Source organism: Lycorma delicatula, chromosome 5 (assembly GCF_047948215.1).
Source record: "Lycorma delicatula isolate Av1 chromosome 5, ASM4794821v1, whole genome shotgun sequence".
Lineage (NCBI taxonomy): Eukaryota > Metazoa > Arthropoda > Insecta > Hemiptera > Fulgoridae > Lycorma > Lycorma delicatula.
The window spans coordinates 92,499,345-92,525,654 of record NC_134459.1 but is presented as its reverse complement, the minus strand read 5'-3'; the positions used below and the strand labels follow the sequence as shown (position 1 = coordinate 92,525,654).

The following is a 26,310-nucleotide window of genomic DNA, read 5'->3' as shown; positions in this document are numbered from 1 at the left end:
TTTTTAATATATAAGATGGTTTATAAGTTACCAACTATTTCTCTGTGTCTTATGAGTTGTCTTTAAATAACAGCCGACTTGAATATATTTTTTAACTTTTAGAATAAATTACTTAGTATCTATGTAGCCTTTGTTACAGCTACTCGTACTTCTTAGTAAGATAATCCTGCCAATAAAGAGATTAAACAGTTTTCTTTTGTTTTTATAATAATAATAATAATAAAAGTAATTTATTTACCCTTTTAATAGGTGTCTGTCATCTTATAAAGGTAAACTGCAATACGGAGATGTACGATCTTTTTCAATTTTAAACACCATTAACGGCCAAAAACAATCAATATTAATGTTTCTTTAAGGATTTAAATTTTAAATAGCGACCTTTTAAAATTAAAAAAAAAGAAGAAATACAGAAATCATTTAAATGTCAGAAAAAAGGTTCAACGTATTGGGTTATTTTACACGATTAAATTAGTAGAAATATTTTATAAAAACTTTGACATAAATTTGGACTGTTTTTAATGATTAATCTCGTGTAATATATTTGCGAAAATCAATTATGGAAAAATAAATCACAATAAAAGTAGTTACCAAAATTTACGAATTTTAAAAAGAAAAAAAAATTGTGATTAATAATACGGGTTTAATAAAATATTTAAAATATTTTGTTAAAATATATTCAGAACGTAAACTACAAAAAATAAATGTAAAAACAAATTAAGCAGCTCTGAAAAACATTTCAATTGAGACGTAATATAAAAACTAATAACGCCATAAAAAATAGTAGAAACACATTTTTATTTTAGAGCTACTCATACCTACTCTTCGAGGATATAATCATAAATATATCGAATAGACTTTTCGTCGAAATATTATTCGAAGAAGATTTTAGAGTTGAGTAATGAATGTTGTAACGACTATTCCATTACATTACAAGTTAGAAAATGATTGATGATGACAGAAATACGACTTCGTTTGACAGATATGTACGGTAAACTATCAGACAGACAACATAATGGTGGTTCAGAAATATTAATAATGAAATCATTTTTTTCTTACATTTTTTATAAAATTTTACACATGTTAACTTACAATTAATTAAACTTTTCTAGAAATAAATGATTAAATATAAATTATACTATAATTTTTTTGTATTTTGTTTGATATTACTATTTTAACGAATCTCTTACCCTTTCGTTTAAGTAATAAACTCCAACTTTTGATTAGCGACGTTACAGTTACGCCATTTTTTTACAACTCGTAAATAGGATTTTACACTACCATATGTTCTAAACTCGATAGAACAGTCTTTTTAATAATTAAATTCATCGTAATATAAAACTAAAGATTTATACTACAATATTATGTGTAGGCCTACTATGGAAATAGAAAATTTATTTATATTTTAAAAGAAAAAAAGGAAAATTAAAAAATAGTTAAATTATTTTTTTTTCTATGCTAAAATATTTAAATAAATTATTTTTTAGCCTCCAGGACCACGGGGTATTGCTTCAGAGGAGGAGATGAAATGGCAATTTTGTAGTGCGTGAAAAGTTCCATGCTTGCTTGTAAAATATGTCGGCCTCCGTGGCATGAGTGATAGCATAGCATCTCAGCCTTTCATCCAGAGGTCCCGGGTTTGAATCCCGGTCGGGCGAATGGTATTTTCACACGCTAAAAAAAATTGTCATTTCATCTCATCCTCTGAAGCAATACCTAACGGTGGTCCGGAAACAAAACAAAAAATTACGTGCAAAAAATTGAAACCTAGATGACCGATTTGGTTTTTAAAAATCATCCATTTACATAAAAACTGCAAAAAAATATTTTTAAAAATTCTGGCGCAGTTCTGCGTAAAAAGACACTTTTTTTTATTTTATTTTGTAAAATATTTTTTTTTTATAAAATTTTTTGTGCAAGAAATAAAATGAGAAAATTAAAAGAAGTATAATTTTAAAAAAAAATTATTTAATAGTAAAATTAATTTTCTATATATTAGAAAATTAAATTCTTTTAACAGTAATTTGATGAAATAATTAAAAATAACGATGACAACGAATACAAAGTCAAATATGAGTACAAAAAATAGCCAACAAAGTCAAAATAACAAAGAGAATAAAAAAGTTAGAATAACAAAGTCAACATAATTTTAAATTGAGGTTATATTGTTATCAACCTTAAACTGAGAGTAACTGAAGAACGAACATACCAATCTTCATCAAATTTTTACATGCACTTCTTCAGACAAACTACTACAACATAGCTAAATTTCTATCCAATTTATCTATTAGTTTGAAGATTTTTGAGCCACAAAATTTTATCCGTGAATGGTATTTTTCTAATCCTTATATCAAAAACGTATAGAAAATTTAACTTCATCCCCCCTTTCCCACCAAAAAATTAGCTAAATAAATAATAAGGAAATAAACAGTACTTACGAAATACTGGAAATAAGTATTTCTAGCAGGTTGTTTTTTTAATAAGAGTAAAATAAAAAAACTACAAACAACCGCTGTCGAATTCCTTTTATTTCTTTTTTTTTTACTTTTAAGTAATTTTTTTATAAAAAGATTTCAGCGCAATCTTGTATTCCAGTTTATTTCAAATACCTTAAACAGCTTAGTTCTTTATTTCCACCCTTACGGCTATTTAACAACCACACTTCAACCCTTCTATTTAATCTTCATGAGTTGAATTACTTAAAAAAAATTGTTTCAACCTTTCTGTTTTAAAATAAAGATAGGTATTTTAGGGTACCTAGGAAATAAGAGGAAGTCCTTGAATATTTTTAGTTTCCTAAGGCTTCGGATTTAAAAAAAAAACAAAAGAATGATATTAAAAACACTGAAATTAAATGATTATATTTATTCGTTTGTAAGGTTAAGATAAGAACCTTATCTATGTTTAGTAAATTAAATTAAATTAAATGTAATTTTAATCACTTTAAATGTTTTAATTTTCCTGTAATGGAAAATCAGGAAAATTAATGGGAATGCATCCCAACTAAATGATGGTAGGGGGTGTTGTACAGATATCTCGTTTCATAGCATAACGAGACACAAAGGTAAAATCTGACAAGCTTTGTAAGCCGACACCTGTAAATTAACTGCTTATTAGAAACAAGAGATCTAAGAAATAAATTACTATGTTCCAAACTAATTGAATTATTTTACATTACTCTTCAGTAATCAGTTCTCACTGATTTGTAAGAGAAGAATTTTCGATAAAAATTTTAAATAAATTATTACTTTAAAGACTATATCATGTTCATTTTTAAAAAAAATTAAACGCGTAGTTTTTTATTTTTTATAATATTCATCATAACTATAAAAAAACCGGTTTAGTCTAGACGCATTGATTCTTGTTTAAAATTTCGAGAATATTTCCAAGATAAGTCATTTAAATTAAAACATTTTTGTTGCTTCAATATTAATATATTTATTTTAAACGAGATCATAGAAAATTATCTCAACATTTAAAAGAAATTGTTAACAAAAGTTTTTTTTATTTCTTTTATTTTTATTCTCACTTTCTTTTCTAAAATACATCCTCAACTTAGAAATACTGAAAACTTCCTTTTTCTAGGTTGTCGTTTTTTCTGTGAATATTTGTGAAAATGGTTTTACTTAACCTACGTTACAATGAGAGTAACCACAAATGCATCTTACGAGTTGTGCTGTTCTATCGTTTACAAAGACGTACTCAAATCGAGATAATCCTTAAGCTTTTCTATTTTTCCGCAAAAACAAAACGATATATTAGGAAAAGTTAAATAAAATAAACTTTAATAAACTAGTATATAAATAACTGTATTAAACAAAATTAACCACGATATAAGGATTCAATCTTGCATCTTTAGATTAAAATATTTATCATTTAATAACTTAGTTATACAGATTTCCTATCATAACATCTGTAATAAAGTTATTAGCTGTATTTAGATATACTGACCCTTCAGTGTAGCTTAATATTTTTATGTAGTACATAAGAGATTAATTATACAAGAAAATGAAGATATTAATACGAATAATATTTGTAACCACTTAGTAGTAGAGGCTTAGTGTACTTTTTGCTACTTTGTAGGCCTAGAATCTATTCCTGGCTAGATTCTGGTAATGGAAATTTATGAAAATTTCATTCCAGTTTTTTGGCAAGTATACACTTAAATTTCTCTATAAAATATAAATATTATAGAGATTGTAAAAATAAGTACAGACTGATTAACGAAGAATAAAATAAACTTTCAGGAGATGTTCTACTGGTGAAAATAAATAAAGTTCATATAAACATAGATTCGGGAAGGCTTCGTTAGCGAGTGTCGGCTGGAGAAATATAGCTCTGATTTCTGCCTCTTCGTAAAATTAAGCTTCCAAAATTTGTGTCCCAGTAATTACTGGGACACAAATAATTTTTTTAGTTTTTATGTTAAGTAGTGTTAAATACACTACTTTAACATAAAGTAGTGTATTTTTCGGTTCCAATATTTTGTGTTTTTCCCTGATTTTTCAAAAAATACTATAAATACAGTTATGAGACTACTTTTTTAAATTTTAAATTTACTCATTATTTTGGGTCCTGAGAATTTTTTTGAAGCCAAAATTTTCTAGCTTAATTTTACCATTTGCAGAAATCATGACGAAATGTTTCGCCATTTTTCGCGATATTCGTTAACGAAGCGTTTTTGAATTTGTAATTATATGAACTTCCACCAATGAAACATATTCTGCAAGTTTTCTACATTCATCGTGAATCATTCTGAACATAAGTTTATTTAGTCTAAAGATAATAAATAAATCACGAATCACAGAATGTTTTCTAAGTATTATATTAATTTCTCATTTCTTAGGTAAGTTATTTATTATTATAAATAGGCCTACTTTATACCCAATTTTAACTTATTAATTTTACTTGGTATTTTTATAAATGTAGCAAGCAAATTAATAAGGGACTAAGATATTATTAGCGTATATTGTATGCTAATAATGTAATTATAGCATATATATTACAAACTGAGAGCTTTTCCATTTTTCTACATTTATATAATGTTGCTGAATTTTATACTGTTCATTTTATTTTTTTTATATCACCTCGAGGCAAAGTGTAATGTTACTGGAAAGACTAAATAAAATATCAATTTCATATACGTTTCCCCGTTAAATAACTACCATTATCACATGAGCCATTTAACAGACAAGTTGCTGACAACAATGCATTTCGTGAAAATACAACAAAAGGTTGTTGTAAACGAACGAAAAAACGTTTCTAATGGAAAAAAGTATTTCAAAATAAAGTATATGAGAATAAAAATGACTGGAAGAGAATGTGAGTTACTCAATAGGGAAAAATTTCAATATTTAAATGTTTATATATAATTAAAACGAATAAAATCATGCAAAAACACGTATATAAGTGCGTATATATACGTGTGTGCCGTGTAGACGATTTCCGCTGAACTGGCCTAAAATAAAAATAAAACATATTGCATAGAAAAATATAGGAGTCTTAACTATCATACGATATGTAATCGTATAAACATTTTATATGAATTTATTCTTTATTACGACTTTTTGATTTAATAATTTAAAAAATTAGTTTAAACTATAATTTTATGAGTTACAATCACATACATCAACGTTTTTATTTTTATTTTTTTTGTTTTAACTTAAAAAAAATTATAAAACTAAATTTTTGAATGGAGTTTAAATAATATTACAAAAATGTTTAAAGATTTTTACTTTTTAGTTTTACATTAATCAAATTATTATCATACATAGCATGAGTTCATTATTTTTTTTAATCTGGATTTAAAACCCCACATAACAGTTTTGCAGATTTTGCAATTTTTTACACCCGCACCCTTAATTTACCCCCGTACGAGGGGATGTTTGCAAAACTAATCATAGAATATTGTACTGTCACCCGACCTTAGTAACTGTGCAAATTTTCGACTATCGGCGATGTCAGGAAGTATGTTAAATTAAGGATGTAAGATTTGAAAACAAATATATATAAAAAAAAATATTGTGAGTTAAAATAAAAAAAAGTTATGGTGTTTTCAGTAACACTACATTTTGTAAAGACTAAAAAAACCCTTGAGAATTTTTACAAAGTTCAACCCAATATGAAATAAAACTCATTTATTATCCCTTTTTTTTTATTCTTATTATTTTTTTATTGATTCAAATTAATCCTTCTACTACACAAGATACTACATCGAATTTCATGAATGAAGGTCAATAATTTATACTTCATATATAAATCTAAATAAACATCATTATAGATATAGGACATAATTTCTTAAAAACGATTTTAGTACTTTTGGACTCACGGGATCCGAAAAAAACAGCCGACAGAATATGTAAAATTCGGTACCGGTATCCCTTCAAAATAGCCCAAGACTAAATAGCGTATTCTTAAATAATTCAATACTACATGTTCAAACACAGATAAGCTCTGGTGGGGGTCGAAACGATAATTAGAAATTAAAAATAAATTGCTCGTTACTAATTTCTAAGGAAAACAGATTACGAGAAATCCTCGCAAAAAAAAGAAGTGGTTTAAATTTAAAACCAAACATAACCTACGCTCGCTAACCTCGTCTAATTTGCGTTAAGTATACAAATTTTATCGGGGCTTTTTTTGCCGGGCTATCTAGTCTTGGGCTATTTTAGAATAGGCTATTTTGACGGGCCACGGTAAAATTCAAAATGAGTCCTTTTTTATGACAGTGAGTTTTATTCATAAAGATACGAAGGTCCTTCGAAAAGTTCTCAGCCCAACAAAGAAAAACAAGATTTTTCAGAAATTTTTATTCCTTAACGTAGTCATATTTAGATCAATGATTTCCACCATTTTTAATGTCCTCGGTATAATGCGATTTGTCTAATTCTGTAAAATAAGCCATTATCTCAGCTTTGATCTTATCATTTGACGGGAATCTTCAACCATTCTCTTCGAGTAATATTTTTCAAGTATGGGAAGAGAAAGTAATCCCTAGGAGAAAATCCGGCACATATGGAAGCACTTCGAGACGTAGGTCATAGAGTTTGTAAAAACTTGAGGCGTGTGTGGAGACACATTATCTTGGTGAAAAAGAACGTTTTTCCTGCCATATGTGGATGTGGACTAAATCACACCTTCAATCAGTCCAGTAGTAAAGCATTGGAACTCCCCAGTGATGGTCCTGCCTTTTGCTAGATAGTTTATGAGCACGACACCACGAGAATTAAAAAAAAAAACACGTAGCCATAACTTTCTAGCAAATAGACCTTTTTCCTTCTTTGAAGCATATTCATCTGCTTCCACTCATTGCTTGGGCTTTGACGTGTAATGGTTGAATCCATGTTACAAAACATCGATGTATCTATTGTTACAAAACATCGAAAACATCGAGTGTTTTAATAAATCTAAACACCCTTGAGATGTGTTCAGTCGGATGCATTTTTGGTCGACCTTTAACAAACGTGATAAACATCGAAAAGAAAGGTTTTTCATATATAAAAAAACATCGTTTAAAGTGTAGTGGATAGGGTCTATGCAATTTTTACAGTGTGACCAAGCGTACCTTCAATCGGGGATCATTTAATACGGTATTGTGATTTATTGTGACGATTTCGTCAGTCGTAACGGTTTTTGAGTGTCCCGAGCGTTTAAATTCAGCAGCCCATTTTTTACCGTCGAAAATGAAAGGCAAGAATCCTTTAAAATGGAATCTAGCTCATTTTTTTATTTATTGATATTATAACTTTTAAAACAAAGTACTTTATAACAGCTCAAACTTCTATTTTATCCATTTTTAGAAAATTTCAAAAGTTTATTTTACTCGACCGCGATAAATCGAACTAAATCCACGAGTCTGAAATTTGGCTGCATCCCATCTAAAGAATCATACCTGGCAAATAACACAGTCATTTGGTCATACTTGCTCCATCTCTATGTCAGGTCGAAAACTTTTCGAACCATCCTGGTAAAGGTTTAGGTAGTTAGCTTAAAAAGTATTTATTTTGAACATAGTTATCGTTACTGAGAAGTTCCAAGTCTAATTCCCGATGGCTTGGTCTGTCACTTCATTAATCAAACACAAACTTCTGAGAAAATTATTCGGAACAAACGAAAAAAACCAATTGCATATTCCACTACATTTCAAATTATTTATATTTCGAAAATGCAAAATATTATTCTAAACATTTATTTAAATTTTATTAAAACTTATCACGGATTTAGAATATGCAATTACTGGATTTAATCATATTTCTGTCAGAATAAACTTTTACATTCTTAAAATAGTAATGAATCAGTGTATCATTTGAATTTCATAGTAGAATTAATTAAATCTTATAACTAGTTTACTGAGTCATAGTATAGTAGTTCAAGAAACTGTTTAATTCACTCTCTATAATACTGAACAAGATGTTCTAACGTCACAAACTTTGTGATATACTATAAGGCATCATTTTGAAAACTTTCTTCATTAGGGAGAATATATCGGTCTTTAGGCAAAGTAAACAGGCAGTAAATTTTAAAACACAAAATGTCTCCATCAAATGTTTTTTATAACGAATCCTTTTCTTCGTATTATATTACGTATAAATCGATATATAATGCATCGCTGAACTTAGAAAATCATACCCTATACATTTCTGAAGTTATTTATTGCTGTAAATTGTTAGAATAAAAAAAATATAGTAAATCTTATTTAATTATATAAAAAATTATTTTTAAAAATATAATTATACTATTTTAAAATTGTCGGATTATTATCTATTATTTGTATTTTTATAGTTTATAATACGTTAAATAAGACTAGCAAATATAAATACAATTTCGGTCTTTAAGAAAGAAATATTATTTAAGATATATTATGATATAGAACTGTAGGTAACAGGAAACCATTCCTTTCCTCCCATTCCTTACTATACCTGGCATGTTATCCTTGTTATTTAGAGAGCTTTGCAATTTCTTGGGAATGAATTATAACTAAAGTCAAATTATCTAAATGATTATCAAACCAATATATCTATCTGCTTATATATATTTAATTAATTAATTTTAAAAAAAAATAGTCTATTACGTTAACTTATTAACTTGAATAAAACTATTCAAGAAAATTGTTTTCAGGTTTAAGTCTGCTTAAAACTGATGGACCTGATGGATTCATGGATAATGATGATCTACATTAAGATAAGCAGCCAAATATTTCTAAATTTTTATACGTTTTTCCTGTTGGTTTGATACTAACACTAACATGATATAAGAAATAAAGAAAGATAAAATATTTTTCATGGTGTTTCCTTTAAATACAGAAACTCAAATATACGTATTTTCTTATATAAATGTTAACCGAGTCTATTTATTCAATCTGAATAAAAGGAAAATACTATTGTTATTTAAATAACATTATTTTAGAATGAATAAATAAAAGTCTGCTTCAGATAAAAAAAAAACAAAAACATTAGCGTAAAGATAACTTTCTTTTCATTCATTCTTTTACTTTTTTAGAGTTAACTGAATATTATTTTTATTAAATACTTAGTAGTTAACAATAGTAGACAGCTGTTGTTGAAACCATTTTATATTCTAATCTTTCTGATACTTATTATTCTGATACAGTTAACCTGTCAAAAACTGACATTTTTTCTACCTTCTATTTTATTAAAATATTTCCTTGTACTGTTTTTTTATACAAATAAATCTAATCAAAAAATTGTATTGTAACAATTTTTCTAGTTGATTTACTATATAGATTTCTGTTTTACAAATTGTTTAATAATATAATAAAACTTAATGTTTACTGATAATATCGGATTATTTATGAAAATTCTGATGATATAAAACTCCATCAAGAAATTACATTTAAAAATAGTAATAGAAAATCTTTCTTTATCAAGGGTGATTTTTTTTTGTAAAATTTTAAACGTACACCATATTTTTATACTTTCTAATTAAAAATAGTTTAACTTTTTTAACCATTTACAGAAACTATGTCAATGTAGATGGTAAGAATATTGTATCCACATCCCGAAGTAGATAAAATCACTGGAGTGAGATGAAAAGAGTAGAAAATTGTATATTAGTCGGGCTCGGTGCCAGCAAGGCAAAAAAATAAAAAATAAAAAAGGGTGTGTAAGTATTCTAAAGGAATTTTAAAAGCAAAGGGAATATATTTCATTCAGCATTTAAAAAATAGTTATCATTGAAACATAGATTCCAAATATAAAAACGTGCATTTTTTTAATATTTAAAAGAGAGCAATACTTAATAGGTCAACAAAATTAAAGGTCAATAAACTCTACTTGTTTTTTTTCTGGGACCAAATAGTTTTAGGAGATCGTTTTCATCCAGTTGAATATACTAGTGCATATCAGCATGTCAAGCCTATAAAAGCGACTGCATATCGTCCCGATTTACCGGTAATATTCAATTAATGTACGGTAATATTTACCGTACAATTGATACCATTACTCTGCTCACCAAATGGACAGGTTTTGTAATAAATATCATGCAGAATAATAAATTTTTATGGTAGCCATTGCTACACAAATGTGAAGTAAGTTTCTTAGATCTTAACCCACCAGGATTGGTCTAGTGGTGAACGCGTCTTCCCAAATCAGCTGATTTGGAAGTAGAGAGTCCCAGCGTTCAGTTCCTAGTAAAGTCAGTTCCTAGTTATTTTTACACGGATTTGAATACTAGATCGTAGATACCTGCGTTCTTTGGTGGTGGTTGGGTTTTAATTAAACCACACATTTCAAGAATGGTCGAACTGAGACTGTACAAGACTACACTTCATTTACACTCATACATATCACCCTCACTCATCCTCTGAAGTATTATGTGAACGGTAATTACCGGAGGCTAAACAGGAAAAAGAAGAAGTTTCTTACAGAGAAAATTAATTAATATTGCCTGAAAAATCTGGTAAACATCTAAGAAATAAGATTTTATTGATGTTTTTACTTCTTTAACTATTTTTATACTTGATATCTCATAAAATTAATTAAATAGCAAATATTTTTAAAACAATTCAAACTTACTGCTGACATTCAACAAGAAATGAAATCAAGAATTAAAATACTACTATCACTATGAGACACTGGAATAGTTTAAGCAGGGGTATGAGTTCTTTATTTAAAGAACGTATAAAGAAATAAAAAGAAAAGTAATAAATACGGGATCACTTAAAGTTGGAAAAATTAGCAGGTTAAATTAAGAGATAAAATTATTACGTTATTTAGAAGAGGTATCTAGAATATGTGGTTAGAAGTGTAGTGCGGATGGAACGATAAGGAACGAAAAAGAATCGATGATAAATTGATGCAACAAAGAACGTAGAAAAGACAATGTCATTAGACCGAGGAGCTCCAATTAGCTTCAGTATTGAAAATTCTTAATTCAATTAAGTCGTTCGTAAAAGAGTTTCTCTTTGTAGTTTTCGTTTATTAATACAACAGATGCACCTTGTTATATTCATCTTGCAGTTAAATTTGATCTTGACTGAACGCTTGTGTTTTGATGTAGTGTGACACAAATTCAAAATGGCAGCTAGAGATTGATTGTATTTTACCGTGTTGTATGACTAGTAACACAAATAATTACAAATAGTCCGTAAAAAATGTGAATTCTGTTTAGTTTATTGTTAAACTAATTTTTATTGTTTATTTAACTGGTTCATTTTAAGTTAATTTGTATCGGCTAAAATCATATCCCTTTTTGCTTTTCTCTATATTTTAAATTTTAATAAATCGATATACTGTTTAATTGCAATTTTATCTTTAACGTTCATAAATAATCATGTTTTATATTATTATTATTATTATTATTATTATTATTATTATTATTATTTTATGTTAATTATTGAGTATTATTCTTTTTTTAGTAGGTGAAAGGGAAGATTTGTATTACAAGATATAATTTTTCACTTCCTTTTTATAACTGGTTTGAAACTAACAAGTATAATTATATACTATTAAACATGTCTTTTAACGACTGTTTTAATTATCAAACCCTGTGTTCCGATTATTCTGTTGATTTTTTTAATAATTTATTAATCTTCTTTTTTTCGGTGAGTCAGAGGAACCTCATTTACGGGCGAAGTGTCGAACTCGCTAACTGATTCCGCAAAATGTCATTAAAAGTTCGTATGTGTGCCTGCGCCCTACCGATTAAACCTCCTGTCTCACCAACTCCCCTCCCGAGACTGGATCCGCAATTGAGCATTGCACAGCCCCGGGAGGTGCCTTTCAGCTCGGGGATCCAGAGTCACTGTGCATCATAACCCATCGCCCATCCACGCAAGCGTGGACGCATGATAGATCCGCAGGGAGCTGTCGATCACCCCCTAGCTCACAGGTCCTTTTCTTCAACTGATCATAGAACTTTACTACAACTTACTTTGTCTTCTTGATCAGTCCGCTTCCAGTGATCCGGATCTCGGTCTTCTTAGCTCAGGGGTACGAGAGTCCTCCCGCTTCCTCGCTGCCACCAACCCAAGCAAGCCCAGACGAATGACGACTCCACAAAGGGCTGTCTCCTATCATCAGTCCGCTTTACACAGTGAAATACCACATGCGAGGTGGACACCACCACCTCGCCACAGTATGAGCACCCCTCGTCATCGGCTCTCCTCCCTCCCGTACAGGTATGTTCTGAAAGTACCGTGGCCGGTCAGAATTTGGATGAGCCAATAGCTCAGCTCACCAAACCTCTTCCCAAGCCACGTCCTAACAATTGTTGAGTCCACCGGCCTTTTTGTGACATGTTCTACCTCATCTGCCTCTTATCCAACATCGTTTCGAAAGAGCCTCTTTGCCCCTCTCCGTTGTACACCCTTGTCCTGTGGCCCGCCAGTTGCTGCAGAGAAACTACACCAGCGATTACCAACGCAGCATCGGTTGAGACAGAGTTATAAGCCGTCGCAATCCACAGTGCAATTCGTCGTTGCAGCCTTCAAGAAAGTGGCGGTTACGCTCAACCTTCATGGCCCTGTGCCATACCGACACTCCGTAAAACAATACGAAGGGCACAACATGGGCGTAAAGCCGCCGCTTTGAAGTACCAATCCAGCCATAATAGTCAACTGAACCCGGACACTGTCTTCTCAGCTTTTTGGTACACCTCCTTTACATGCCTGGTAAATGACCGACGACCGTCCACCCATATAGCCAAATACTTGACAGCAGGCTAGAGATCCATCAGGTGGCTCCCAACATGAATGTTGGTCGGAAAAAGCTTTCTCCTTCCCGTTACTGCCACCGCCCCCGTACCTCTACCTAAGACTCCACACCTCCTATTGTCTCACGAGCTGTACTAGTTATCTCGTCTTCAGTCTTAGCTGAAGCTAAGCAAGACAAAGTCGTCTGCGAAAGCTGTCGGTGTGACCCCCAGAGGGAAACCCATGCTGAGCACCTTGTCATACACTAAGTTCCACAGATGAGGGCCCAGCACAGGCCCCTGGGGAACACCACACGTCACATTAAATCTTAGTATCTTCCTTCTGAGTACGAAAATCAGAGTTCTTTCGGCAAGATAGTTTTTAGCAAACCGCTGCAGGGATCGCTGGATCCCACTATCACTGAACTCAGCGAATATGGACCCCCATCGGAGAGAGTTGTACGCGTTTGTCACGTCTAAGGTGACCAGCACCGGAATACATCTAGTTTTTCAAGTGCCAGCCGCTGCTCGGTCAGTCTGGTCTACAATCATTCTCACCGCGTCCATCGGTCACCTCTTCTCCCAAAAGCCATATTGATTTTCATGGAATCCTCCATTGGCCTGAACGTCTTCTAGGATCCGGCTCGCAGTCATTCTAAGAACTTACAGAAATTATTTTTAAGGCTTATTGGGCGGTACGATCTAGGACCATCCACTGTTTTTTCTTCCACAACAACACCAACCTAGCTTCCTTCCACAAGGAAGGAATACACCCATTCATCAGAATAGTGTTCATGACGTGCAGGACCGCCACCAGGACCACATCTACCATAATGCTTACTAATTCTACAAGAATCTCATCTGCCCCGGAACTCTTACGAAGCCTCATCCTTCGTCCTGCGCGTAGCAGCTCCTTCATGTTAAAGGGTTCAATCTCCTTCACCTCCACAGAAAATACACAGAAAACGTTTTTCTAAATATTCCATCTACTTTTGCACACATAATCTACAAATCTATTAATGTTTAATAAAAACTTTAATTAAAAATTTTAAATAAAAGGTTACGATGTAAAAGTTCTAAAATATACACGCTACAGACTATGAACACAGTACATAGTATAGTAACCATACTACAACTATTTAAGTTCGAAACTAAATGTTTAAATAACTGAAACATCCATGTTTATCAGTGATTATTTATGATGTCAATTTAGTATCTTCTCTTTTTATAAAAAGTAAACGAAGTAAGACATTAAATTATGTCTCACCCTCTAAGGGACTTACTTAAAAAATATATTGCAAATTCTTTATTGTTAAAGTTAATTTAAAAAAAAATGTGTTTCGTATTTTTACAGAATATATTTAGTTGACAGAGGTATTTCAACGCATACATTATTAAATATTTTTCAGAGAATAACATCTATTTGCGGAGAATTTAGAACCATAAATTTAAACTTATTTTTTTAAATTATCTTTTATTTACTTTAATAAGGTGAAAAAAATGTTTTTTTTATTTATTTTTTTTTTATTATTTAATTTGTTTAAATTACTTTATTTAAAGCCAGTTTTATTTATGCAGTAAATATTAGAAAAAAAACAACAATTTTATGAAAAATTAAAATTCAAAATCATTAATCACAGAAAGTTTGAATAGGATTATTTAATATTTTTGGAGGTGCCGCTTAACAAAAACGGTATTATAATATACCTTTAACTTGTTAAGAAAGAATCTCTAAGAACAATTTCTTAGAATAAGAAATAAGGTACAAATAGATACACAACTTAAAAAAAAATCATTCTACATTACAAACTACTGGATATCCCCTCTTTTTGGAATAATTTTGCATGTTTATAGTTTTAAAATACATTTTAAGAAAAAATTTCATGTAATAATTATTGAAAGTTTTATTTTGGATCGAACAGATCTTGTAGGTTTATTTGGATGGGACAGGTTGTTTTTGGGAATAAAATATTTTTTCTGCGAGGGTATCTACGTCAAAAATTATTTTATGAGAATTTATTTTTGTTACAAAAGAACGGACATCAACAGTTATTAGTCATTAGCCCGTTGAAAATTGGTAGTTATGAAAAGATGCCAAGTTTGACCGAGATTCGAACCCGGAACCTCTGCATGAAATGGCGTAACGCTACCTACTCAGCCACGGAGGTCGACAATATAAAAATTTTATTTAAGTAGAAACTATCATAAAATGGTAAATTATTATTTGTTTCGGAATAATTAGAGGCAATTTAAGATAAAAATTTAAATAGAAAAAATTCTAGTTTTGGAAAACAGCATTAATTAAAGTAAATACTCTTCTTGTATAGTGTTTATATATGTAGAGTAGAAAATCTGATAAACCTCTACAGACCCGTGATCTGTTGCAAGAAATGCGAATTGTAACAGAAAGATCAATTCTGTTTTAAGTGGTTGAGAAACAACGAAATCGTTTAAATTAAGCAGCTTAATAAGTTATAAATTATTAAGAAGCTTATAAGTTTAATTAAAATGTTCTATAACGTAACTCTATTCACGGACCGTTACATGCATGATGTTAAAACGTCACATGATAGAAGTTTTTATACAGGTGTTAGTTAACTTATAGTGACAGAAAAAATATTTAAAAAAATATTATTTGTAGGTGAAAAATAATTTCCGTTGTAACTTGTTATACAGTATGAGCTTTTCCTACTAGAATTAGTAATTTCCTCCCCAACCACTTTGCCTTATTTAAGTTAATGGTCTGATGCACCTCGGCCACTCATGTCATTCTGCCTCTCCCACTTTAAACCACACAATTACATTATATTCTCTCTCTTTCGAATTGTAGCTCGGCAAATTGACCACAAATTCTCTAATCTTTCTCTCTTCCGCACTGTATAATAGTAAAAATTATTTTTACTTTACAGAAATTAAAATGACTTTATTAACTGTTAATGACTAATTGGTCTTCTGTTATAATAATGCTAACACTCAAAACTTCTTTACTTACTGTTCTACCGGGTAATTCTCACCGGGATCTTATCGTATGCTCTCATATTTCCACGTAAATATGAGAACAAAACTTATTCTTTCACTTACATCACTTATTCTTTCATGATTACAACAAAGCTCTTTTATAAAAATAAAAAATAATAATAAAAATTAGCGTATGTCTAATAACCATTATAATAAAATATCATCTTTAAAATCGTCAGCTTGGCTTAACCTAGTTAACAGCTAATACCAAAATTACTTGAATACCTGCAACTAAACACATATACAATACGAAAATTAAAAAATTATGAAGCGATTATTGCATAGTTATTATAATTATTTAGCCACAAAAAAAATAATTTATTTTTTATTAAGTACTTTTTTAATTAAGTTATTTTTACGATGAAGTGAAACAGGACAAAATTACTGAAAAAAATCCCGAACGTAAAACTACGACGCGAAGATGATAAAAAAAGGAAGATTTTTTCCATACATCGAGGTTTTAAAGTCCTTTTTAAATTTAGTCAATTTTTATATAGATATAACTTAATAATTTAAATTCTCTTATACTATTTCGGAAACAAAGACATGGTAGCACTTCGGAAACAAGAGCCGGTAGCCTCTCAGCTTTTCATTCGGAGGTACCGTGTTCGAATCCCTGTCAGGCATGGCATTTTACATATGCTACGAAACTCCATTTCCATATTCCACGCACAAGCTTTGAGCTTATATGGCGATATCAACAAACAAAAGAAAAAAAGATGTATATGTATATAACCGAAATTATACTACGTTGACGATGACTGATATTGTATCACGTTTCTGACACACGATAATTCATCAATAATTCAGTAATTCTGAAAATGTATTACCTGCACACAACATATTAACATAATCAGATTTTAAACAATCAATAGATAGCCGATCGATTTCAATATCCTATCATAAAGAGATAATTGGCCTCAAATTAAAAATAAAATTTACTAAAATTTGAATTATTTTATTTAATTTACTAGTATGTTGTAACAATATTCATTTACTATTACTTTTATACCATTTAAAATTAAAAGAAGACGAATATGTAATGGGTAAAGTAACAAGCTTAACTCGACAGCTGAATGGCACGAATCGGTTATTCCACATTACAGAAATATGATAATAAAATTTCCATCAAATCAAATTGTTTGACGGAATTTTATCAGCTGTCAGTGTTTTGTATACATATAAAATCAATAACCATAGCATTTTAACAATAGACTAAATATAAACAAAAGAAGTAGTTTCCGACTATTTTAGATAAAATATTTTGCGAATATAAAAGTATCTTATAAAATTCCATATCATATAAATCCTTAATACTAATGATATGATATATTTATATATTCGTGTTCAAATTTATAATATCTCAAAGAATTATTAAAAATGTAAAATTACTCCAATAAGAGATCAACAATTGACTAGAACTGTTTAGCTTACAAAAATGATTGATAATGTTTCTTGAAAATTTAATAGCCGTCTGAATTTTATCAGTATGAAAGACAGGCAAATTTATTTCATTTTTGTTAGAAGATTATTTCAAGTACTACGAGCAGTTAGGGAACTAGCGTCACGACAATATACTACTTACTTAAACAATGTAAACTTCTACGAGTAATAATTTCATCCTCTTAAATACACGTTTACTAATTTATCTTTCAAGTATGAGGGTAAAAGATTTTGACATACTGTTGACATTGTCAATATTTGTTTTTTTTTTATTTGTTAGACATTTTTATCATTAATATAAAAAGGTTTTTTTCTAAATAAGTCATTTCTTCCCAAATTTGATTTTCCACTTATTTACAACGAAAAATATAATTATTAACAAAATAACAGAATTATTAACAAAATCTCAATTTTCTTCAATAAAAAATGAAAATAAAATTTAGGTTTTGGCTTCCTTGTACAAAATAAAAGTATTGTGATCGAAAAAAATTTTGGTTTTCAGATTTCAACGAAAATATCCATTTTGACCATCCTTGAATCTATTTTGATTAGTTTCGGCGTGATGCACGTTCGTACGTACGTATTATCTCGCGTAACTAAAAAACGATTAGCCGTAGGATGTTGAAATTTTGGATTTAGGACTATCATAACATCTAGTTGTGCATCTCCCCTTTTGAAAATAAAAAAAAAAATTTGATTTTGAATTTTTTCTTAACTGCCGTAATAAGTCCTCATTGAGAGATTTTCAACGATATATAAGTGGTACTTATTTTCATTGGTTCTAGAGTTATAACCAAATAAAATTTTAATTAATGAATTATTTGGATCTTGCAAGGCACATCCGTTCGAATCAACTTCAAATCTTTTTTTAACTTTTTTTTTTTAATTTAAATATATTGATTTATTAATAATTATTAATCTGTGTAAAAAAATTTTTAAAATGAATAATAATTCAATAAAAAAAAAAGAGAAAATATTAGAAGTTATTAATGAAATAAAATTTTATGTACTCTTTAGTTTAATAAATATGTATATGAAATTTAATAGGCGTACAAGGAAGTCATGCAGTGTCCACATAAGAATCTTAATATTAAAATCCTTAACGTAAAGATTAAAAATTTATTGATTTTACTGTTATGTTTTAAAAATAACCACATTACTTTTAGATCCTATTGTTTGCATTTTAATTCAAATAAGAATAATTCTGTTAAACATTATAATAATAATTTTATAATAGATAGGATTTCTATTTCCTGAATGGAAATCAACTTAATATTCGCTAAACTGTAAAGCACGTCAGAATATTAAAACCACGTAGAGTAATCAGTTAAGTCTACAAGTCGATAATTCAAACTCAGCAGTGTAAGTGGTCCAATCAATTAAACAAACAAATCATATAACATTTTTTATTTTAGTCAACATGAATTTAATCATATGAATAGAAAAAAATTATTAATTTTAAAGTAAATCAATTTCTTTGATCTACAAGAAAATTTTTTATTAATGTTTTATTAAGTTAAATTAATGATCAAGTTTTTTATTATTTTACTATCCTGGTATCCATAGCTCTAGAGCTATGTAGCAGGAAGAAAATATGGTAATCAGAAAAAAAATTGTTTTTTTTTTGCATTTCTCAACGTTACATGATCCATTTGGGGGGAGAATCCCTCCCCACAAAAAAAAAGTATGGGGTAATGTTCGTACGTACGTATGTACGTGTGTTGGGATGTTTGAAGCTTAATAACATTTGAGTGGATAAACCGATTTTGATGAAATTCAGTCCAGAGACTTGTGTGTGTCGGGGGTAATATTTTGGTAAAAGTTTGGGGTCAATATCTCTAGTAGGTGGGGTAGATAGGTGGGGATAGGTAGGGTGTTTGTTTGATTTTTTACTAAGTTCAGTTCATGCGTACATGCGTCTTACCATAAAACAAAATTTTCCCCTAAGTTCCCCCTTCCCCAAAAATCGAAAAAGCTAATTTTTTATTTATTATATATTTAACAATTATTTTTTAAATGTCTTTATAGGCATAGTTGTACAAGAAATTCAATAATAACTTCTGAGACAATATTGAGAGTTGGGGAGCCGATAGAAGGTTTAAAAAATTAGATTTTAAAATTAAAAATAAATGGTTTATTTAAACTTTTAATATTATTAAAACATTAATTAATAAACTTGTACTAATAATTTTATAATAAAACTTAATTATAATTTATCCCTCACCACCTAAAAGAAATCGTAGGCTAAAATTGGTTGAACATTTTTAAGTAGATTTTCTTATTAATATCTTCCATTCAACATAGTAATCGTAGAAAAATCGAACACGTTATTGCAAAGCGATCTGGGGGGAGAAAAAATTTTAAAAAATTATTTTTTTTATTTTTTTTTGGTTTACTTAAACATGTAATGATAATTTAACGATAAAATTTCATCATAAACTAACCAATTCCAGGATAGTATAACTTTATTGTCAGATTTCTTTAGTCCATCTTAAGATTCCATTATCTCACAAGGCAAATTATAGTTCATCAGTAAGTATTTTTCAATTTTTGGCGAACACTTAATTTTGTTATACTTAAGGAACTGTGATCCAAGAAATGGGTACATCATCCATAATCATCCGGAGATCGGGTACCTTTGCCAAAGATAGAGAGAGACCTTATGAACAATTTAAAACCAGCTTAAACAAATTGCTTTTCTTTCAGACATTAAAGAGATTTCTGAAGCAAGGTTCTGGTTTACGTAAAGGGAAACCTCACCTATACTCAGACTCGTGGGACATGTAGAATTATCCAACTGAGCTACACAGACCCTTCGGCTCGATCCCAATTTGAGGATAATATATTTACTAACCTGAACAGAAATTATTAAAAAATAAAGTAGAACAAGAGAATTTCAATGATAGTACAATCATCAGGGAAAGCTTTTTAGGTCAAGTAATATCATTTTAACATAGAGAAATTCTATTTTTTTTTATTTAGACATTTATAGTCGAATGACATTTATTTTCCACCTTTACTGCAGACTATCCGACTACAGGCGAGGTTAATCTTCTTTTACGGATGACACAGCTGTTCTCGTTGTTGATGCCAGCCCTACTATAGCATCAATAGCCTACAATTTGAGTTGGAATTAATAAACAGGTGGTTAAGTACAAGAAGAATACGCGTTAACCATGTGAAATCGAAAAATGTGACATTCACGAATAGAAGAGAACTGCCCGCGAGTCCACCTTGATGACGTAATTCCACAATCTGAGAGTTTGAGGTACCTAGGTCTACACCTCGACCGTCACCTAACATGGAAAGTTCACGTAAGAAGGAAGTGAAGACAACTTGAGATAAGTTCACGGAAATGTACTATATCCGTGAACCGTGAAAGAAACTATATCCGTTTTCATTTGTCCTTGTCTCATAAGCTATTGGTATACTCAACAGTTCTAAAACCTATCTAGATACCTACGGGATCGAACTATGGTGTACTGCGAGCAGAAGTAATATCGAAATGATACAGCGGTTTCAGAATACGGTAGCTAGGTGTATAACAGAGGCTCCTTAAATTACAAGGAACAATGAGATCCAGAATTATTTAGGATTACGGTCCGTGCGGAAGGAGATACAACGATTTGGTTTAAGTGTCCCTAGAACTTCAGGTCTAGAAGGTCTTCAGACTTCGGTCTAGAACGTAGGTACGTTCTAAAGTGTCCTTGTAGAGTCTTAATATGTCGCTTAATATGTACATAACTCGGATCTGCATATTATTTATTATCTATTCGTTTTTTAATTTCAAATTGTTTTATATACTTTCCTTTTGTTTCACTGGTTCGTCTTTTTTTTTCTTAATTCTACTTATATTATTTTACTCTCTGTTGTTCTAGTTATGTTGAGTGACATTTAAAATTATTCATTTTATGAGCTTGTCATTGAAGGTTTTTTATAGTCGTGTGTAATTTTTGAGAAGCTTTACTGAGGACTCCTTATCATGTAATTTGGAATGCGGTCCAATTTACTAAAGGTTTATGTAATGTAACCGTTTGTAAATATGCTTTGAAACAATAACAAAATATACATATAGTCGATAAATTAATGATCAACATTATTACTTTTTGTACACCCTGTAACTCGAAAACTATAGAACCTTAAATTGACAGTTTTGCACACTCCTATAAACTAAAACTTTCATGAAAGGGGTCACTTTAAAAATTATAGTTAATAGATAAAATATTATTCTGCCTCCACTTTAAAAATGCAAGTGTACACTGTACTACTAAAGAGAAATAATTTTATAATACAATTTATACAAAATTCTGACTATAACAATATTATTTAACTTTTTTTTTATAGATGAATGAATTTAAGTAGAAATCGATATATTTCCATAACAGTGTCTTGATGGATAAATAACATTTATTATTCAGCTACATACCTACAATAGTATGTAGCTGAATAGAAGATAATAATTTTCTTTTCATAATCATTTTGAATGAAATGAAAAAAATGCACTCCTATTTAGGAATTGAATTCTATATGAATAAGAAGCCAGCATTCTAACTACTACATAAGCTTGCAGATCTAAAAAAAGTCTATTCATAGGATCTTAGTAATTTTGCATTTGAAATCTTATTTTCTTAGAGTTAAAATGTAAATCTGTTTCACTGTGAAAATTACAATTTTATACAGCATGAAAAGTTATTACATATAGTTTTTCATGTGGCAATGGCAATAAGAGTATAACCTATATTTATATAAAAAATTAAATTTTAAAATTAAAATCTTTTGATAGTTAAATTCTTACCATGAAATAAATTAATTTTAATTATCATGAAATTAAACTTAATTATTACCATGAGAAACTGGAATTTTTATGGGTAAATTTCTTTTAACTTAAAACATTATTGATACTTCACTGAGTTTCAACGCAGAAAAATTATACATACATGATGTTTTATCGTTTGAAGACGCCTCTGGTTTAAAAAAATTTAACTCCATCATACGAAAGGATTAATAACACCAATTTTTTTTTTTTATTACACTGTTTTTACTTATCATCCAAATCCGAACAAAATTTATGAAGTATTTTTATAGAACATTATTTTCATATTTCTGATAAAAATAGTGAAAATGAATGTTTGTGCAAAGTATTTAAAACGTATAAATAGTTAAATTACTATTGTTAATGAGAAAGGAACTAATGTAATCACAAGTAAATTCAAGTATATAAAGGTATGATAACGAAATGTAATACAATTTTTTTCTGATACTGGAGTATATTTTAAACAATTTTGAATAGTCCTTAGTATTTATTTATGAAGCTTTCTTATGTTTTGTTAAATCGTTTTACATGACCAAGTTTTTCATAGGTTCATAGGTTTTTCATAGGCTAATTTTAGAAAAACTAGCAACTATTATGAAGAAAGGAAAGCTCAAGTACGGTTAGAAAAAAGCAAGGTTGTAGTTTTTTAAATTTTTGTATAAAAATGTTGTAAAGGAATTTAAAGAAATGTTAAAAAGTTGATAAAAAAAATCAAAGGAACAAAAAACAAAATTTTTTTAAGGCATGATGGCAAAAAGTAGCGAATCTTAGCGAAAGATTTAATTTAAAAATAAAAAGCAAAGATAATATAATATGATAGTAACGAGAAATAATGAGTTAAATATTAAGTTACAATTTAACAGAAACCTAAGGAACAATTTTTATTTAGGTAGTGCATATAAAATATTTTTTTGAAAAAGTATAGCTTATGAACAGAAAGGAACTTTCTCACATCTAACGTATTAGATAGTTATTAGAAAAACCTTTTGTTAATATTTTACAAGAGAGTAGCATTTTATATCAGCAAAATACAATAGGAAAAAAATAAATGGTAAATAATAATAGGTATGTGAAGTATGTTTAAAAAATAATGAAATAAGTTGATAAACTTCTAAATGATGAGTTGTTGAAGTTCCAAAACGAGTTCAAAAAAAAATCCCTTTCGGTACGCCAGAAGGCAGAGGTAGTTTTCACAGGTGCTAAATAGGAGATAAAAAATACTTCCGCCTTAAAGTAAAGAAAAACTTCAAATTTACTCTTTTAAATAATATTTAAAGAATTAATGACCGCTTGAAACCGTTTCAATACGCTGCCTATTAAGGGAGGTATGAATTTTTTTGTCTTCAAAACCCCATTTTTTTCACCCCCTGGATCAACGGTTGGTGATATCAAAAACCTTTACTCATATAAGTTTAAGGACCTTATCCCAAGAATAGTAGGAATTTTAAACGAATTCGATATTTTATTTAATAAGGAAGTTATAACGATTTTTTTTTTCGAAAAAGCCCCCCCTCCATTTCCACTTCGATGGTCTAATTTTGGCCGTTAACGAACTCGAAAGAGATTTTGGAACAAGTTATTTTAAGGAAGAATTTGAAAGTGATTGGCACAAAACTACGGTAGTTATCGTGTCCACAAAAAAGTGAAATATATATATAAACTTTTGAGCTGACGGTGGTTTTGGGGTATGGGGATGTGAAACGCGAAGATATGTCGGAATTTTTCGGAAATCGAATCATGGTACCCAATACAATAGGTAGCTTTCTAATGAAATTTACCTAAAAAAAAAGAGAAGCCTGTGAAAAACTACAGTAAAGGTACATTGTTGGTAATAAATACTGGCACACAGGTTTAGCTAATTTATTAGTGAAAAGAGAATGGATGATAAAAGTTTTAAAGGAAGGCGAATAAAAAGTAAATTGAATGTATAGGATATTATAAATCCGTTGAGGTTAAAATGTAGTAAGGAATGAAGGAATAATTCAAAATCACGAATAGAATGTCAGTTTTCTTTTCATTTTATTTCCGTTTGTTATTTATATAATAGAATGTTTTACTTATCTAATGTCATACAGAAAATGGATGTCTGATCTGCGTCAGTGTAATATAACGTGTTCTATTTTATGATTAACTCATCACCTAAGTTCTAACCTTTTGAATGAGAGTATTATTCATTATTAATTAATACAAAAAAAAAAGATTTAAATATATTGCAATATAATAACACTTTTAATAACGAAAAATGTTTTGTTTTTTTTATAATAAATTATAATAAATCTTACCCTGAACTAAAAAGATATTTTGTATTTTTTTAGTAATAATATATTTTGTATTTTATTATTTATATTTTAAAGTGGCCACCTAAGTTAATGTTTCCTTTCAGTAGAATAGGACTAATAATAATTAAGAAAGAGGTTGCCGAGTCGTTAATTCAGCATACCCACACGCTGTAAAATGTAATTAAGTCTAAAAGGATTAAACTGAGGAGATTAAGTCATGAATTACATTTACCACACAATATTACTAATTTAATTGATAATCTTCCTTTCATCTTACGTAAAGTTTAAGTTAAATCTGTATAGAGTTATGATATTGAGCGAACCTTATAGTAATAATATCTTGAAAACTTTTAATTACCTTAGAGGGAAATTACTGTATAATAATAGAAAGAACAGAAGACCACGTTTTACAGATAAAATAAAATCTAATCTTAACCATTTTTGGTCTAATTTTTTTTAATTTAAGTAACTATCGATTAAACTTAGTAACTATTTCAAATAATTTATATCATGAAAGTTATTTGTATCATTTAATAGTAAATTAAGAGGATATATTAAGTCTAGTCAATAACTAGACATCTAATAATGATAAATTCTTCTTATTTTTATGAAAAAACAACTTCAAAATTCTCATCAAATAAAGCACTTCATGAATGAAAATGTTTTTTTTTTTTCACTACAGTAAATATGAAATTAATACTGATCTAGTTATATCAGTCAGATTTTCCAGTCGATATCTAGTCATCTATTAGTATTTAAGTTTTTATTTCCATTGATTTCAGCAGTTGCAATAATAAAGTGAAAACTGTTCAGCATTATTATAAAAAAAAGTTTTAATAGTACTGACACAAAATTATAAAAAATTACATGTTTGAAAATTGAATTTATCATGGAAGAACATCGTACATAATTTGTGTACATGAAAAGGTGGTATATTTTATTTTAAAAATTTTGTTATGGTTGACCTGATTTTTCTATTTAAAAACTGTCCTTAGAATAATTAATTGTAAATGAAAGCAATATAGTGGATATTTCATTTGTTTTGTTATTTTCAGCTTAAATAAGGGTAGAATAATAAAAATGAGTATGAATTTTTGAAAATATAAGCGCAAACTATAAGGAACAGCCGAAATTCATATGTTTTAAGTAGGATTTCCCATCACGGCTTCGCCGTGCTGAATGCTTATAGAACTTCAAAAGTCGGATATAATTTTTTAATAATTATTTTTGGGCTGTTGCTGTCAAAGTTAACGCTATTCAAAACTTGTTGGTAAAATTAAATGATTAGATAAAAAATTTGTTCACAAAATAAAATTTTTATTCAAATCAGGTAGTTGAAATGAAGTTGGAAAAGAACTAATTTACTCCAAGCACAGTAAACTCCAGAAGTTTCATTATCCCATATCTTTGTAATTTAAGTAGTTTGCACATTTTAATCATATTAACGTATGAATATTTTTCAAGTGCAGATAATCAATTTCAATGGGAATAATCAGAAAGCTGATTTGAGACCTTACATATTTCTTTCAAGGTTGAACTAGATTTTGAGCCGAGTGTATATGATGAATTTCAAATTTTTCCGACGGCTCAGCGTAAATTTATGTCGTCTAC

General features: G+C 29.2%; 1 protein-coding gene and 1 long non-coding RNA gene across 3 annotated transcripts in view; one reads left to right on the top strand and one right to left on the bottom strand.

Moving 5' to 3' along the window:
• The window catches only part of LOC142324479 (uncharacterized), a 62,354-nt gene extending 53,031 nt beyond the window's left edge, over window positions 1-9,323 (top strand). The window contains exon 3 of the long non-coding RNA XR_012756303.1: window positions 9,115-9,323. This is a non-coding gene — a long non-coding RNA (uncharacterized LOC142324479). The remainder of the gene's footprint in view (window positions 1-9,114) is intronic.
• The window catches only part of Nepl16 (Neprilysin-like 16), a 290,999-nt gene that overhangs the window by 164,659 nt on the left and 100,030 nt on the right, over window positions 1-26,310 (bottom strand). The gene's annotated exons all lie outside the window — the stretch shown is intronic.